Source organism: Mus caroli, unplaced genomic scaffold, assembly GCF_978045245.1.
Source record: "Mus caroli unplaced genomic scaffold, Mus_caroli_1 scaffold_11, whole genome shotgun sequence".
Lineage (NCBI taxonomy): Eukaryota > Metazoa > Chordata > Mammalia > Rodentia > Muridae > Mus > Mus caroli.
Window position 1 is genome coordinate 95,590,755 of NW_028227266.1, and position 16,758 is coordinate 95,607,512.

Below are 16,758 nucleotides of genomic sequence, written 5' to 3' on the forward strand. Positions count from 1 at the left end.
AGCAGAAGATGACAGCCTTAGTATTAGACTTCATTTCCTTTTCAGACACCACGACAGTAACATATTTGGGCTAGCCTGCTGCCCCTGACTTTGTTCAGCGACTGTCTGGAGTAAAATGGAGTCTCTTTATGGGAACCGACGGTAGCCTTTTTCCGTTACCCAGAACTCAGCTGCCAGCACCTGTGTATCTCTGCCGCTATTGCTTGGGTACACACACCAACATAAAAGCAAACAGGACCTTGGGTTTGATGTCATAGGCAATTCACCAAGCTGAGGTGGGGATAATTACAAGGAAACACTTAAACAAATGCTGCCTGCCCTCAAGCGAGACTGTTTGTAGTTGAAAGGACCCTACTCTCTTCTTCCCTTGATCCTTCTAAGACTCTGGACTTGACCAGCTGGGTGGGGGTGGGGACATGAGAAAGCACATTAGTTGTCGGGCTGGGTGGGGGTGGATAAAGCCACCTGGAGCCTGAACAAAGCAGAGGGTGGTCTCTTCTCAGATCCTCAGATCCCAAAGGCTGGGTGATTTCAAAAAACTACACGATGGGTCAGAAAAGGGGCAGAGAAAGCAGGAACTTCCAGGTGAGGCATCCTATGGCCATGAAGGAGTCTAATCCAGCCGAAAGGCTGAATTAACCTCCCAGCCCCATCTCCGAATTCCCAGACGTCAGATATGGAGGCTCTGGCTGAGGCCCCGCATTCCCCAGCCTGGTAGTCAGGAATGCTTGGGAGCTGTATGGCAGCTGATGACTCAGACCTGAAGGGAAGACCAGATCCCCTCCGTGGGGTCACTGCTACACTCAGCCCTGAGCTCCAAAGGAACTCTTTCTAGAAGCCCTGGGCTGGCAGCCTCTTTCCCATGATAAACATACCATGGTCTCTCTGATGTTTGTCAGTCCAGATAGTCTTTCTAACTAAAACAAAACAAAAGCACCACCACGAAAATCAACCACAGCAAAAATGACCCACAGCGTCTTAGGTATAATCCGCCTTCCTTAGTCTCAGGTCTGCATTCCTGGATTCAGTCAACAAAGTATCAAAGATATTCAAAATGTGCTGAGAGTCTGGTCTGCAGTTGGCGCGATGCAAGAGAACAAGCATAATGCACCCAGCCCCAGCCTCTCCGGAGGTGTGCCTGTGTGCCTGTCGGGTCTTCAGTCCTTGAAGCTGTGCAGAGACCACAATGTGTCAGTGTCACTAAATGTGTGCTGCTCAGAGGCTGGGCACGTAGCTCAGTGATAGAGTAAGTGCTTGGCATGCTTTCATTCTCATTTTAAAATACTCTGTGTGCACTATGTATATGTGGGTATGCATACAAATATTGTGTCTATGGAGGACGTAGGTATTTGATACCCATAGAGCTGGGGTCATAGGCAGATGTGGCTGCTGGGAACCAGACTCAGGTTAGACTTTGATTTTAATCCCCAACACATGCACACACACAAGTAGAACTAACTCGCTGTTCTTCTGAGTATTGTGTGCTGGACAGTATACCCCTGCCTTCCAGGAGAGAAGATCAGAAAATAAGTGTGTGAAGCACAGTGGCTCACCCTTTTTCCCTGTTGCATCTATAGTATTTAGATCAGTCAACTACTGAGTGCAGTGTCAGAGTTAGCCATGGTGGCAGCATTGGGGAGGAGCACCCAGGACACTAAAGATACCCATGCCAGGCTCCTTCCTGAAGAGGCTTGTATTGAATATGGAAAACGCAGGAGTAGATCCTGGAGGAAACAAGGAAAGGTGGGATGGGAACAGGGCAGGGTGACGAGGTGAGAATGGTGACAGATTTAGTGTGCCAGGCTAAGCAGCCTGGATCCATCCCGGGGATGACCGCGAGTCTGAAGGGTTTTCACATTGGAGTATCATGGCCGAACCTTGTTTTGGAGACATCCCTCTACCTTCAGGGTTTGGCAGCGCTCGCAGGGCTGGAGACAACTCTGTGAACAGGATGTGATACCCAGTGACTAAGCTGAAGAGATTGGCAGGATGGCCCAGATCCAGGAGACACTGAGACACACACTGCATCTTTTGGTAGTTTAATGATTCTATGGGATGTGCAAAGAGTCGAAGGTGAATCCTTGATTAAATAGATATGACATCAGAATAGAGACTTTTTGTCTAATAGATATTTTTAAGAAGCAGGTTGTGGAGTGGGGGGGGGGGATTACATAGCAGATTTTGAGTGTAGACTGTCAAATATAACAAGCCTATCACAATGAGTGATATCTATTGTGTTCCTCCATGTGCCTAAATTACAGAGCACTGAATCACTCAAATGGAGTTTGAACAGACCAAGTTGCAGAGTGATGGGCCCTGACTATTTTCTGTTATCCTTGGGCACCATGACTTTTACTGTCAGGCATTCACCTCGTATACAGAGATGAGAGAGAATGTTATTGTCCCTTAGACAACATGTTATTGTGTAACTCCCTCACAAATAAAAACTCAAGAAATCACTGGGTGGAGTAAAATGGGTACAGAGGAAAAAAAAAAAGAACTCGAAGAGTCTTTTAGAATATGTATTAATTTCAGAGACTTGCTAAACATGTTTTTAAAACGAATTTTTTGCAACACACTGTTTTGTTACTGTGATGACTAACACCCTTTGACGTCTGTGCACATTATTTACTTTGATTTTAAAAAAAGGAGAAGAAGCAGGTTGGGAGCCGGAGTAGAGTGTCTATAGCTTAGCATACATGAAGCCCTGGATTTGACCCCACAAAAGAATGATGAGCTCAGCAAGGATGGGAGTGGGGTTGCGCTGAGCACCCTGCCAGACTTGATTCTCCTGTGGGTTAGCCCCAGGGAGACACATTTCATCCAGTGGGAATATTTATAGACTGGGCAATTTCTGCAGGCAAACAGGCAGTTATCATATGCAAGTATAGGAAGAAACCACCTTTGATGATGGATATGTACAAGGGAGTCTGTGAAGGAGATAGGAGGTCTCCTGGGAGAGAAGATGTCACTGTTTGAGCTGGGAGCAGGGATGTATGAATGTATGTGTGTGTACATATATGTGTGTGTGTGCAAGCATGAATGAATGAATAAATAAATAAATAAATAAATAAATAAATAAATAAATAAAATAGAGATTATAGTGTGGAGAATTCTTATCTATCCAATAGACACATTTCCCCCTGCCATAAAAATTCCCTTAATTTCTTTTCACAGGTGGGAAATTTGCTTTACAAACCAATGCCAATGCATTTCTAGGCTTAAGCCTGAGCTTCATTATGCTTTCTTGATTTTAAGTCAACTTCCCTTTTCTGTTCTACAAAAGCATTGTGGTGGTGCCATGCACTTAGTTGTCACTGTCCTTCAGGGTCCCCTAACCTTGAATGGTTTCCCTATTCCTTTGTTTTTAAACGAGCTAGAACAATGGTTCTCAACCTGTGGGTCGCAATCCCTCCAGCAAACCTTTAAGTCCAAAGTGGTTCATAGCCACAGCAAAATAACAGTTATGAAACAGCAACAAAAATAATCGTACGTTTGGGGATCACCACAACATCAGGAACTGTATTTAAGGGTCACAGCATTAGGAAGGTTGAGAACACCTGATCTAGCTGGATTTGAAGACTTAATGGTCAAAGTATTTATAGAATTTCCTTTCATTCTGTTTGATAAATTTCTCACAGTTCTTTCTGGCCTTGGGAGGGAGACCCCAGAGGTGAAGTGACATCAAGACACGTCACGTGACCTATCAAGGTAGGGACTGTCGACACCCTGTAGGTGTTAATATTGATCGCTTGAGTGGGGTGTTGTGTGTTTTCTCCTCAGTAGAGTTACTCTTCTCCCTCTTGTCTGCACGGTGCTCTTTGGAAGGAAGCCACTGGGCACGTGCCATCTTGACGGGGCAGAGGTTATGTTCTGCCTCCTCAGGAGAGGATACTCAGAGTTTTAAATCTCACCCTGCATTAGTTGCAAGAAAGCATCTCTTCAGCTTTCTTTTAGACAGTCTTTCAAAAACACATAGGCCCATCAAGCATGGGGCCCGATTCGAAGACAACTTTAATAGGACTTAACATTTCTGAATTTTATCTACTGGGGCTGGAGAGATGATGTTGCAGTGGTTGAACGTGCTGGCTACTCTTCCAGAAGACCCCGATTTAATGCCCAGCACCCACAAAGCAACTCATAGCCATCTGTGATTCCAGCTCCAGGGGAGCCAACCCTCTCTTCTGGCCTCTGTAGGCACCGGGCATTCATGTGGCGCACAGATACACATGCAGGCAAACCACCCATACATATAAAAATATATTTTTAAAATATTTAAATGTATCTAAGTGTGCACAGCTCTAAAGGACTTCGAAGCAGAATTGTAGCATGCAGGTCAGGTGACTCCACTTCTGGTCCGGAGGTTTCCTTGAAGCAAGCCTGAGTGGATGTCTTCCAGGATGCCTCCCTGGCAAAAACTCAGCCTTGTGTGTCTCATGATAGTGCCTAGGATGTGGCTGGCTTAACCACACAATCAGGAGGAAGTGGCCCTCACCTCCCCCGAAAAAAGGTATCAGAGGAAGTATTTGAGGAGTAGTGTTAGAGAGATGTCTTTCTATCTAACACAAAGTCCTTCCTTGTTCCCCAAAGAGCATTCATTCATTTGCACCCACCAAACGTGGCTTTGCAAAGACGGCTCAATGAGAACAAGCATCCCATGCCTACAACGAGGAGCCAGAGTCCCACACTACAACAGTGGGAAAGAGGCCTGTTCTTATTAAAAACTGGAACTCCAACAAGAATAACTGTCTTGGCCGTCACGAAACACACTACTTATATTGCTGTGTAATAAAATTTTATAATGTTAATTTTTTTAAAAAAAGTCACTGCACCCTGATAAGATAAGAACCTGGCTCCCCCCATTTCAATTTCCCACAGTGGCTGTGTCTCCCTGCTCCCACGATCCCCTGCCTCTTCACAATTAAATTGTTTTTCTCCATCACGTTCTCCTCCTTATTGCCTGGACTTTGAAGTCCAACGTCATGTAAACATTAACTTGCTTCTTAAATAAAACCGCAAAAAGCAAGCTGTAATCGGAGCATCTAACTCACATTTCCCACGAGCTCCCCAGGAGTCTGATTTCTCTCCCAGTGTGTCCCAGCATCACAGGAGTTATGTGGAAACTGTCTTCCCTTATTTGTTATGGAAGTGTTTGGCAAAGAATAGCGACTAGAGATGACTTAGCGTGGTAACACTCACCATTTCCTTTTAAATGTAGTCAAGGCCCAAACAATTGTTGATTTAAAGAGAAAGCATGCTAAATAGCAGTCCAAATGGTTAAAGAAGATGGGTGTTGGGGCGGGGGGAAGAGGAGGAAAAGCCCATTGGCTGAAGTGTGAGATGCATACGTGACAGACTGAACATTAGAACTTTAGGCTTCCTTTCTGGACTAACCCCTGCCATGTAAGGTGGTGCAGGGGTTCCTTCCGCTGGTCCTGAACCAGAGACTACCCGTATCACCAACAACCATTTGCTTGTTTGTTTTTAATACACTTGTGGGGATCGTGAGTCCAAATTCCCGTGGTGGACTTTTCAATTCACCTTAACGTGCACATGCTTTGTCGTTTGTTGGTGTAATCTATGGGAAGCCGGTAACAAAGGATGGGTTTTTCCTTCTGAATTCCCTACAGAGATGTTTTCAGACATACATTATTTTGATGGCCTCTCCCAACCTGGTAGTTTGAAATGGTAGTAAATTTTCCTTATGTGGGGCATGGGGCTTTTTCACACGTTATAAATTGTTTTCTGGGCTGCCAACGAAGCAGTCTTAACCTTGAGATTTTGATTGTAAATGTGGCACTTTTATTTTTTTTGCATTCCCTTCTCCATCCAGTGGACTTGTTGGACCTGAATTGTGTAGCTGTATGACCTGAAATATATGAAAGACTGATTCTAAAAGTATATATATATATATATATATATATATATATATATATATATATATATAATGTGTGTGTGTGTGTGTGTGTGTGTGTGTGTGTAAATTTCCTTTATCTTTTTTCCTCCTGAACTGAGTTATTTTTCCTTGATACATGACTAAATAGACGGAGCATTTGCCTAATTATTGGCTAACCTCTCTCAGCAGCAGGAAACCTAGTGAATTTTCTCCACACACCATTTCTGATGAGCTGACCTTTTCCAGATGCCAAATGGACTAGTTGGAGTCAACTCTATCACCTCCACCGTCAGCTCCCATTTATTCCCAAAACACCCACTTGCTGACCCGAAACAAATCTTGCTTAGCTAATTTCCTTTGGAAGATCGGCAGAGACACAGAACAAATGGTTGCTAAACTCAGGAAGAAGTTCTGATTGTATATTGAAATATGATCACTACTGTTTACACATGCGCATTACAGACTATGTTTTGCTTGTCATTCCTCTATTCTTTTTATCCATTATCATTTTGCAAAGTGATATTAGATTAAACTATTCTGGGTTAGTGATAATGCATCTCTCCGGTTTGGAAAACAAGATGGCCAGCAACATGTTTCTCTAAACATCGCTGACATTTTTCCTACTCACATCTATCCTTCAGTGCTTTCTTCTTCCTCTCCCAAACGCTTAGTGAGCACCAGTGCATCAGATAAGCACCGCTGGACGCTGATGGATTGATGGCAGCTAAACTCTAGGACTCCATGAAGCTTGGGCTGTTGATTTAAAATCTTTCCTTCTTGCCTGCCCGAAAAACTCACTTAGAAAAAAGGCACTATTGGAATTCCTGGCAAAGAAAGTCAACGCGGACAGCTTTTGCTGAGTTAGAGGCAAGCCACCAACCTTTAGCTGTTGTAGCTCATCTTCTTCCGGGACTGGCTATGCCAGCATTCTTCTGTTCTCCAAGATCTGGCTCTGAGGGAGTTAGTCTTCCTCCTTAGCACCAATAACCTTACATAGGAGGGTTTGAATGGACATCGATTGGATGTCACCCAGGGAAGCTAGAAAGGCTTTCTAGAGAACTCAAGTGCTCACTCTCATCTGATGCAGCCGCCTGAGTCCCCAGCTACAGAGCCCCAGCAGAAACCACAAATGTACAGGAAACTGGGGAAAATCAGATAAAGGCAAACCATTACAGGACACATGCACAGAAGGGAAACAGTTACGAATTAACTCAAATTAATTTAAGGTTATGAGAGCAAATGGTGCAACGGTTTGGTTAATAAGAAGCTACACACCGAAGCTGTCAAATGACTAAGCGCTTTCAGGGATATCATGGAGCAGGTGGCTAGACAAAGAAACCCACGGCAAAGATAAATTCCTGTGGGAACCGGGAGCGCATGTTGCATGATGGATGGAGAAGGCTTTGTTTGTATGCCCATCTACCCATATGTACATCTGAGCACATACATTTGTAGATCCATTCACCAAATACCACCATTACAGAAGATAGTATTGGGGGATACTGAGGCAAATGGAAATGCATGCTTCAGTGGAGCTTAAAACTCACCAGCATGCTGAAAATGTGTTGAAAAGCCCAGTGGACTATAGGAAGGGATTGTGCTACGAAGGCAGTGCTGAAACCAGGACCTTGGCTAGCTTCTTCAGAATATCCAGGCCCAGTGGAATAAGCTAGCATCCTTCATCCTCTTCTACTCTGTAAGTTCCCACACTTTAGGTTCCCAGCAGCATCTTATCCTTGGCTGTCTGCAGTTGCCTGTGGCTGAGTTTTGTGGATTGATGATTTCCTCACTGTCTGGATCTCTACAAATCAGTTCATACCCATAGATTCCCCAACTCAACGTTTACTCAATGTTTTCTGCCCAACACCCATATGTCTATAAGATTCCACTGAAATTCCTAACCTAACCCTGGGGAGTTGGGCTCACCTGTGGTAGCCTATTTAGAGTGCTTAGAGAGGAGTCAATGAACAGAGGTAAGCAAATCCAAATTAGAGAGCCTGCATCAGGCATACAGTATAGTCCAGAGGCATAAACCATAAACAGGAAACATGCTGCTTCTAAGACTCAGAGTGAACCAGGTGGTGGGAGCACGCACCTTTAACCCCAGCGCTGGGGAGGCAGGACAGGTGGACCTGTGATTTCAAAGCCAGCAGAGCAGAGATCCAGGACAGCGGGACTACACAGGGAAACCCTATCTCAAAAAAACAGACAGACAGACTGACTCAGATCTTTCTGAGAATTCAGGCTGGATTATTATGGTTTAGAAATAGTTTGTTGGGGAGAGTAAGGAACTCTTTATAAATAAAAACAGGGAAAAGATCATTGAACCCCGATACACAAGTGTAGAATAGATAACGACTCAGAAGAGCTAAGGCGAAGAGTCATTACTGTGTATTAGTCAGCTATCTGTTGCTATGACAAAATAACCCACAGAAATCAACTTTCAGGAGAAAAGGGGAGCATCGGCTTGTGATCTCCGAGGTTTGGGTCCGTGGTCACTTGCCTCCATTGTTTTGGGGCCTGTCTGGAAGCAGACCATCATGGAGGGAAGCATGGCAGAGCAGGGTTACTCATCTCGTGGTGGTCAGGAAGTAAAAGGAGAAAGAGAAGCAGCCAGAATCCTAACACATGCTTAAAGCATGCCCCCGATAGACAACTTCTTCCACCTATACATCCCCTCCCTCCTAAAATCTCCATTGGCTGAGGGAACCCAGTCTTCAACTCACGAGCCTCTGTGGTACGTTTAAGATTCAAACCATATTATCCCCAGTGCTCTGCAGAATGAGAGGTGAACGGCTCATCTTCCAGCCTGTTTGGGAGGAATATCCGGTGGACTTGACATGTGGTTCCCTGATTTTTGTTTTGTTTTGGTTTTGATCACATACTGTGATCTAGATAGTACTGAAGAGAAACTGATAAATGAGACACAATCCGTTTCCCTTTGGAGCTCACAAGTACAAGCTAATAAGCAACGGCTCAAAGCTTAGGTAAAACCAGATTAGGTTTCTGGTAAAGGATTCCCTTGCGACTTTAGAGCAGGGTAAAAATCCAGGGTGCTCCAGGAAACTAAGGGTCAAAACTGTGGATGAAAATGAATTCTGGAGAACGAGACTCTTTCCATGTTGGGAGTGAGCGGGTGAGAGGGCACTGGGCTGTCTTTAGTGGAAAAGAAAAAAAGTCCCAGACTAATCTGCCATGAGTATTTCAGCCTCGTTGAGAAATATCACTCTCTTTGTTAACCAGCAAATCCCCTACAGCTAGGATTACAGACATGCATCTCTGTGTTTGGCTTTGTGTGGACATCCTTTTCAAGGAAGCAGAGGGCCCAGTAGTTACACGAAATCTTGAGTAAGAGGACACTCAGAGAGCAAGAATGTGCACAGAAGGTTGTTCGGAGATAGTGTCACCCTCAAATTTGTATGTTAGAGCTCTCTCTGTCTTCCTGAATGTGCCCACATTTGGAACAGAGCCTTCAAAGAGATGTACAAAGTAAAATGGGCTATTAAGGAGGGTCCTGAGGATATCAGGGGCTGGCCTTTTATTATTAATTAATTTCATTATTGTATGAGGACTGAACCCAGCGATTCATTTATGCTAGGCAAACTCCCTACTTCTGGTCTATATCCCCAGGCTCTCTTCTTACTTTATGTTTTGAGATAAGGCCTCACAGAGATGCAGCTCTGTCTCAAAGACTTCAAAGCAATGATGTCTTTCTTTTTTTGTTTTAGACAGGGTCTCATTATAGCCATGGTTGTCCTAGAACTCACTAGATAGGCCAGGCTGGCCTGAAGCTCGTTTGAGATCCACCTGCTGTCCCTCCCACGGTCTAGGGTTAAAGGTGTGCACCACCATGCCTGGCTAGTTTTATGTCTCACTGTCCACTCTGTGTTACCTTTCTATTTCTTTTCTTTTTATTATTTGATATGTATGAATGTTTTGCCTGCATATGTTATCTGTGCATCACACGTATGCCTGGCATTCACAGTGGTCAGAAGAGGGCGTTAGAACCCCTGGGACTGGAGTCCCAGACAGTTTTGAGCTGTCACATGGATTCTGGGAATAAAACCTGGGTCCTCTGCAAATACTCTTAACTGACTCTTAACTCTCCCAAGACACCCTTTATTTGTCTTTTAATTGCACGGGGCTTCTTAAATTTTCTGTTAGGACTGATCTATCTGTCAATCCCAAGCCAGCATATTGTGGGTTAGAAGTGATGTCCTGCATCTGGCCAGCCACACTCATGGAGGTGGGATGCGGGAAGGTCGCCACCACCAGGCAGGCATCGGGCTGTGAGAAGCTGCAGGACCCCACTGTGGGTGGGGAGGCACAGCCTGAGGTCCCCGGGGAACTGCTGGGGAGCTGGCTTGTGGGTCCCCGGGGCCACACAAAGGCCAGGGACAGCAGGTTCTAGCTCTTGGACACCACAGATGCTGCTCAAAGTCGAGGAAGAGCTGAGAACAGAGTGTGGGCCCTTGGGCTGAATCTAACCTGGGGCCAAAAGGAAAAGTGGGGAGGAGAGCTCCAGCTGGGTCCCTTGGGGACAAGAGTGTCTCTGGCTTGCTCAGGCGGGTGGTTTGGCTTGGTGGAAACTGTGTCTGGGAGCTCAAAGAGGCCTCCTGCGTGAGATTAGACGCGGCTCTTTAGAGGAAGACCTACTCCATTGCTCCAGCATGGCCGATCCTGTTGAAAAGAGGCAGACCATAGTTTTAAGGCATTTATTGTGATGGCAGAGTGTTATGATGAGTGAAACCATCCCCCACTCTCTCAGGGCGGGCCTGAAGTTAAATACCTTTTGCAGGGAGAAGTATCTGGGAAGGAGGGTTTAATTGGCCAAGCCCTTCAGGCCTTTAGGTACCTCATTAACATGGAGATCTGTCTTGAGGCTACTTGATCTGTAGTCAAGTTCTCTACCTATGGAGGGGCTTGGTACATTGCCCTACGTGACTGACAGCCACAGAATTATAGAGAGCTGAGGCCTCATGTCAGGAGCCTAGTGTCTTGGAGTATGGCAAATGCCTTCCATTCCTTGCAGGAACACCTGCTGGGTCTCCAGGGTTTAAACCTAGCTCAGGGGTTTAAACCTAGCTTGACCAGAAAACAGGCTGCCTTTCAGGGTCCCACAGCTTATAGGTTTATAAAGTAAACATTATCAAACATTTACTGACATCATAAGTTTGTTTAAAATGATTATTTGCTTTTCCATGGAATTCATTACAGACAAAAGTAATTTTGCACGCTAGCAAGACAGATGTGTCCTTTTGTTTGTATACAAATCGTCAGATCTTGGCTGCACATTTGATGCCGCAGGATGGGGCACAGTCACTCTTTTTCAGGACTGGTTGGTATAATTCTGGTTTTTACCATTGTCAATGCTGAAAATGCCATTTTGCATAAATACACAGTACAAAATAGCAGAAGCATGCTTATACAAAGTATACATATTGTATGTTCAGAACCAAGGCTTCGGGGTCACCAGAAGCCAACCACGCAGGCAAGCCTGCCAGAAACTTATGGCACATTCCTTACACATGTGATTTTGGCATGAACTTTGGCTGCTGTGCCTTCAGAGACCTTCAGCTGTTGCCAAATGACCAACAATTTAGTTATAATATAAATGGGGTCATGACCCATAGTTTAAGCTGGGGCTTTGGAAGTTTAGATGCCTTTATGGTTTCCTAAAATGAGTTTGGATTCAGGGTGTGGCTCTTTTACTTGGGAGGGGGGAGAGGTAGACGAGAGAACCTGACTAATGAGGAGAGAGATGTTGGTGTCTTGCTTGACTCTAAGAGGGAGATGCACTAAGACACATATGATTAACAGGGTGACTTGTTTCTAATGAAGAGAGTGTGGTAACATTACAGAGTGTGACTTGCAGATCATAATTACATCAAGGGTTCTATCTTGCTTCATCTCTCTTGGATCACATGATCTGGGTAAAACTAGCTTTCACTCAAAGCCTGACGGGAGCCCCTATGGTCAATACCTAAGCCCTTGTGTCAACAACCATGTCAGTTCAACATCTTGGAAGCAGAAGTCAGAACCACCTGGGTATTTCCAAAGTCTCAACACAGAGAAACCATCAAATGTAAATATTTGTTGTCTTAAGTCGCTGTGTGTGGGGTAAACACACACATACACACACACACACCACAGACACACGGACACACGGACACACACACACATACACACACACACACCACAGACACACATACACACGGACACATGGACACACACACATACACACACACACACATACACACACACACATACACACATACACACACACTCACACACACAGGAAAAGATGCTGGAGGTGCAGATTCTCTACATGGTGCTGCATTTCATTATGCAATATTTTTTAAAATTACATTTTCCAATTTTTGCTTTATGAATACATCCTACTTTGACACATAGACTAGATTAGAGGGTCATGTCCTTAAGGTTCAGACCTTGGTAAAATGACCTTACCTCATTCAGGACATCTTAAATACCATCAGCTTTCTAGGTCTTACTTCTGCAAGTTCAAGGGTACAGTTACAGACACAGCTCAGTGCCTGATTCATTCACACCAAGGTACCAACAGTCACGTCTATCCACCGTTTAAGATGTAAATATATGTGACAAAAATTCCTTTCCTCGAGAAGATGGAAACAAGGTCTGTCCCTCTACCTTGGGTTCCAATGGCAAACTGAGATGCTGCCAAAGTTCTCCCTGGGGAACCAGTGAGTTCACAGGCTTACTTACAGAGAGCCTGGGCGAGGGGTTACTTACAGAGAGCCTGGGCGAGGGGTTACTTACAGAGAGCCTGGGCGAGGGGTTACTTACAGAGAGCCTGGGCGAGGGGTTACTTACAGAGAGCCTGGGCGAAGGGTTACTTACAGAGAGCCTGGGCAAGGGGTTACTTACAGAGAGCCTGGGCGAGGGGTTACTTACAGAGAGCCTGGGCGAGGGGTGCCGGGATGAAGCTTTTCCTCTCCAAAGGCCACAGCTGGACGGATTTTGCCCATCAGGGACAAGGGCTTCCCTGAACTTGCATAGATGGAGTCCTCTTCCCTGGTCTTGTCAGGCTTAAATAGTCTAGCCACTCCCAGAGGCCACATGCAATTAAGGCAGAAGTGCATATAACAAGTTGGGTTTTGTGATCCTCCCTAGCCCTCCATGAAAGGATGTAAGTGGTCAACAAGCCCAATTGTGATAATTCTTTTGTATGGGGGCCCAACTATACTTTCCAAGACAGAAAACATATAACAACAACAACAACAAAATAGTTTTATTTTAAAAATTCAAATAACATTATTACTGTGAAAACAGGGATTTTTTTTCCTCCTCCTTTTTGCGACCGGGGATTTTCGACAAGGTTTTATGTACCCTGGGCTGATATTGAAACTAACATGCAGATAGGGACACCTTGAAAGGCATTATCTTCCTGACCTCTGGAGCCCACATGCTGCGATTCATACAGTTCCTATAAATAGATTAGACCGTGTAGATCCTAAAAGGGTCTGAGAGACTGCCACAAGGTTCAAGAAATATAGCAACAGGTCAGTACCTCTGAGTAGTCTATTCTTCTTGACCTACTGCAAGATTGTGTCCTACGATACAGTGTCTCATAGAACACACTAATACCAGTGATTATAACTCCCTAAGAGATAGGGACCGGTGTACTTGACTTTGGAGTTTAGGGGGAAAATTACTTTGGGTTGTATAGCCATCCACAGTTCTGGACAGGGATTATCACTTATTGGTATACAGCAATTATCCAGCATGTGCAAGGGACTGGGTTCAGGATCCCAGGACACAGAGGTAAAATCAAAAAACATTAGTGATAATGTGTGGTGGGCCAGACCTATAATCCCAGTATTCAGGAGGCCAGCCTTAACTAGTCAGTCATATATAAATCATAATGAGGGGCAGGGTGGTGCATGCTTTTAATCCAAGTGCTTGGGAGACAAAGGCAGGTGAGTTCAAGGCTAGCCTGGTCAGCTACAGCCAGCTCAGGATGACATAGTGAAACAGAAAAAAAGGAAAAGAAGGGAGGGAGAGAGGGAGGGAAGGAGGGAGAATTCTAATGAGGAGAACTCGGTGTTAGCTTTTTCAGTGGTGCACATTTGGCCTCATTCTCTCTCGTCACCATCATTTAACCTTCCCATTTTCCCCGTTGTCTTTCAGGCCCTCTCATGTCCTGTAGCTTCCTCTTAGTCCCCTCCATTCCCGTTTCTGGATCCTCATCTCAATCCTCAGATTCTTGTTTTGTTTTAAGGGGGGCAGGGGCTGGGGGGAGCAGCGGGGAGTGGGGTAGAATGGTGTGTGATCTTTAAGGGCTGACAAGCTTTGAAGGAGACAGATTTTAAAAACAAAAACAAAAATAAAAAGGCTGGGGTCCCAAATAAGTTGGAGTCTGAGGAATGACACTGAGTGGAGAGTCTTAGCAAGGAGACTAACAACCTCCAGAACTCCAGGTATTCGACAGTATGAGCTGGATGGGCAGGGTCACAGGAAAACGTGGTCGGGAGCCACAGTACTGTTCACACTTGTTCCCACAGCCTGCAGGCACAGCGGAAGCTGCAAGAGAACTGTGACACGTGACAGCCTACAGATCACACCTGGAGGTTCAAGACTGTCACTTCTTTCAAGAGGGAGCCTGGCTGCGAATAAGGAGGAGCTGAAACCATGATCTGTTTCCCAGGGGACTAGTAGGGAAAAATGGCACCGGCCGGCGCAGCCTCAGAGCCATGTCAGGCCATCCTAACAAAGCCTGGCTTTCTGTAACTCACAGCCGAGCCCTGGAGGCTGACACCCTACAAGGGCCCCAGAGGACCCTCCCTACTGCAGGGCTTCTCACTCCACTTTCAACTTAAGGCTGCCCTAGGGGAAGAGGAGTTGGGGGGTAGGGGCGAAGCTTTCAGGGAAATTCAGCCCTTTTCAAGAGGCTTCTGGGAGTTGTAGTTCATATAGGTCCTTGCATGCAAGCACGTTTCTGTGTTCGTCCCCCGTCCCTTCCCCCCCACCCCCCACCTCTTTGAGGCTTCTATTACTCCAGAACCCCGGGAAAGGTCATAGTTTCTAGTTCCTGGAGGCATCCGACCTGATGGATTCATGGCAGAAAATGAACTTTTGATATATGTGATATAATTCTACACTCGTCTTTTAACGGATTACTGTGCATCGCTTTGCTGTATCAGGCCTGACTCATTCTCTCACCTATGTATTTTTAAAACGTCTTTATTTATGACTTTCAAGAACTCTGATATGCAACATGATGGGGAAATTTCAGACACCTTTTTCAGTTAGATTTTGTTTTAATGCAAACACTTGTAATTTTTTTTTTTTTTTTTTTGGTATGACAAAAGTCTTTGTGTTGTCAAATCCTTTTAAATAAAAGAGATTTGGAGAAAAATTAGGAGTTCTTACAGGCTGATGATTTTTAAAGATTATGCAATGTTTATGCTTATGAGTGACATCTATAGTTTGTACTGTATTGTAGGTGTATATTTGTATAAATAAACATACAGATGAGGCTATACACTAAGGTTACATATAAACTAATATTCTATAGAAATCTATGATTGTCATTATTAAAGCACAATGTCAGTATTTAGAAACTCAAAACATCTAATTTTATGATCTTTCCTTATCCTGGGCCAAGTTTTTATAAAGGACAATTGGATAACTTAAAGGCATATGGAGTTGTTTACTTTGGACATAATATTTTATAGCAATCTATGGATTATTTCTTTTAAAAATTTAGGTGAGCTATGAAAATTTTATATAGGTACAAGGAGCTTTAAAAGTAAATATTATAAGATTAATAGTTATACTAAAAGATTGAATTAGCTATAGCTTTAATGTTTATATGATTTCCTATCTATATTCATTATGTGTATATGTATGTGTCTGCATGAGTTTGTGTGCACTATGTGTAGGTACACCAGAGAGCCAGTAGAGGGCGCCAGACATCTGGAACTGGAGTTATGAGCGTCTCTATACTGGCCATGGTCACTCATCTTTGGCTCCAGGATAAGCTCTTTCTTGGTCCCTTTGAAGGGAGACCTGTGTTCTGCATTGACAATGCAGAATGCCTTACCAGGCTGGGGTCACATAAAATTGTTCTTGGTCCATGTATGCTCTCACTAAGAGCCTCATTTCTGGGCAGTAGCATGACTCAAACACTGTATTCTAAGCAGAACTGCTCTTTATATAAAGGGAGTAAACAATAATCATATTGAAAGTCTTACTGTTATGCGGTAGACAGTGGCAATAACTAAACCACCTTGTCTTGTCACTGGCCAAACTTTCTGCAAAATTCTAACTCTAAAATCTTGTTGGCTGTGTTTTGTATTTTCCTTGCAATTTTTCTATAGCTGTTATCTGTTGATATTATAGGAAGAAGGAGGGAAAGGAAACTCGTCACTTTCGCTTATAAATTTAGTGCATTTAACAGACACTACAAGAGGCTGAACTTAGAACTGACCTTTAAAGGGAAAGATAAGAAAAAGCTCCCAGCCTACAGGTGCAAAAGTGGCCTAGAAGCAAAGAAGTCTGCCAGGTGCACAAAGAAATGGGACCAGTGCCCAGGTAAACTTAGCCAGGTCACCTTTGGCTCTAGACCTCCCAGGTGCTTAGATTTGGCTAGCAAAAAAAAAAAGAGCTTTTGACACTGGCTCCTCTACCTGCCACCCCTCCCAACACACACACACACACACACACACACACACACACACACACACACACACACACGTGGTCTGACCAATCTGGAAAAAAAGCAATTTACTGGTGATGAGGGGCAATCAAAGCCCAGCCCCAAGACGACTTACCAGGTTGTCTCATGGTCCGGAGATAAAGGGGCGTTGTCGGTTGTCGTC

The 16,758-nt window shown here is 44.5% G+C and overlaps 1 long non-coding RNA gene across 3 annotated transcripts in view; it reads left to right on the plus strand.

The window, feature by feature from the left end:
- Nucleotides 1-16,497, plus strand: part of LOC115031947 (uncharacterized) — a 67,096-nt gene extending 50,599 nt beyond the window's left edge. For 2 of the 3 annotated variants that reach the window (XR_015044474.1, XR_015044472.1), the window contains 3 exons: nucleotides 3,642-3,711; nucleotides 6,045-7,592; nucleotides 14,440-16,497. This is a non-coding gene — a long non-coding RNA (uncharacterized LOC115031947). Of the gene's footprint in view, nucleotides 1-449; nucleotides 1,247-3,641; nucleotides 3,712-6,044; nucleotides 7,593-14,439 lie in introns of those variants that run through there. The other variant, XR_015044473.1, reaches the window with a different exon arrangement.
- Nucleotides 16,498-16,758: the final 261 nt, after the last annotated feature.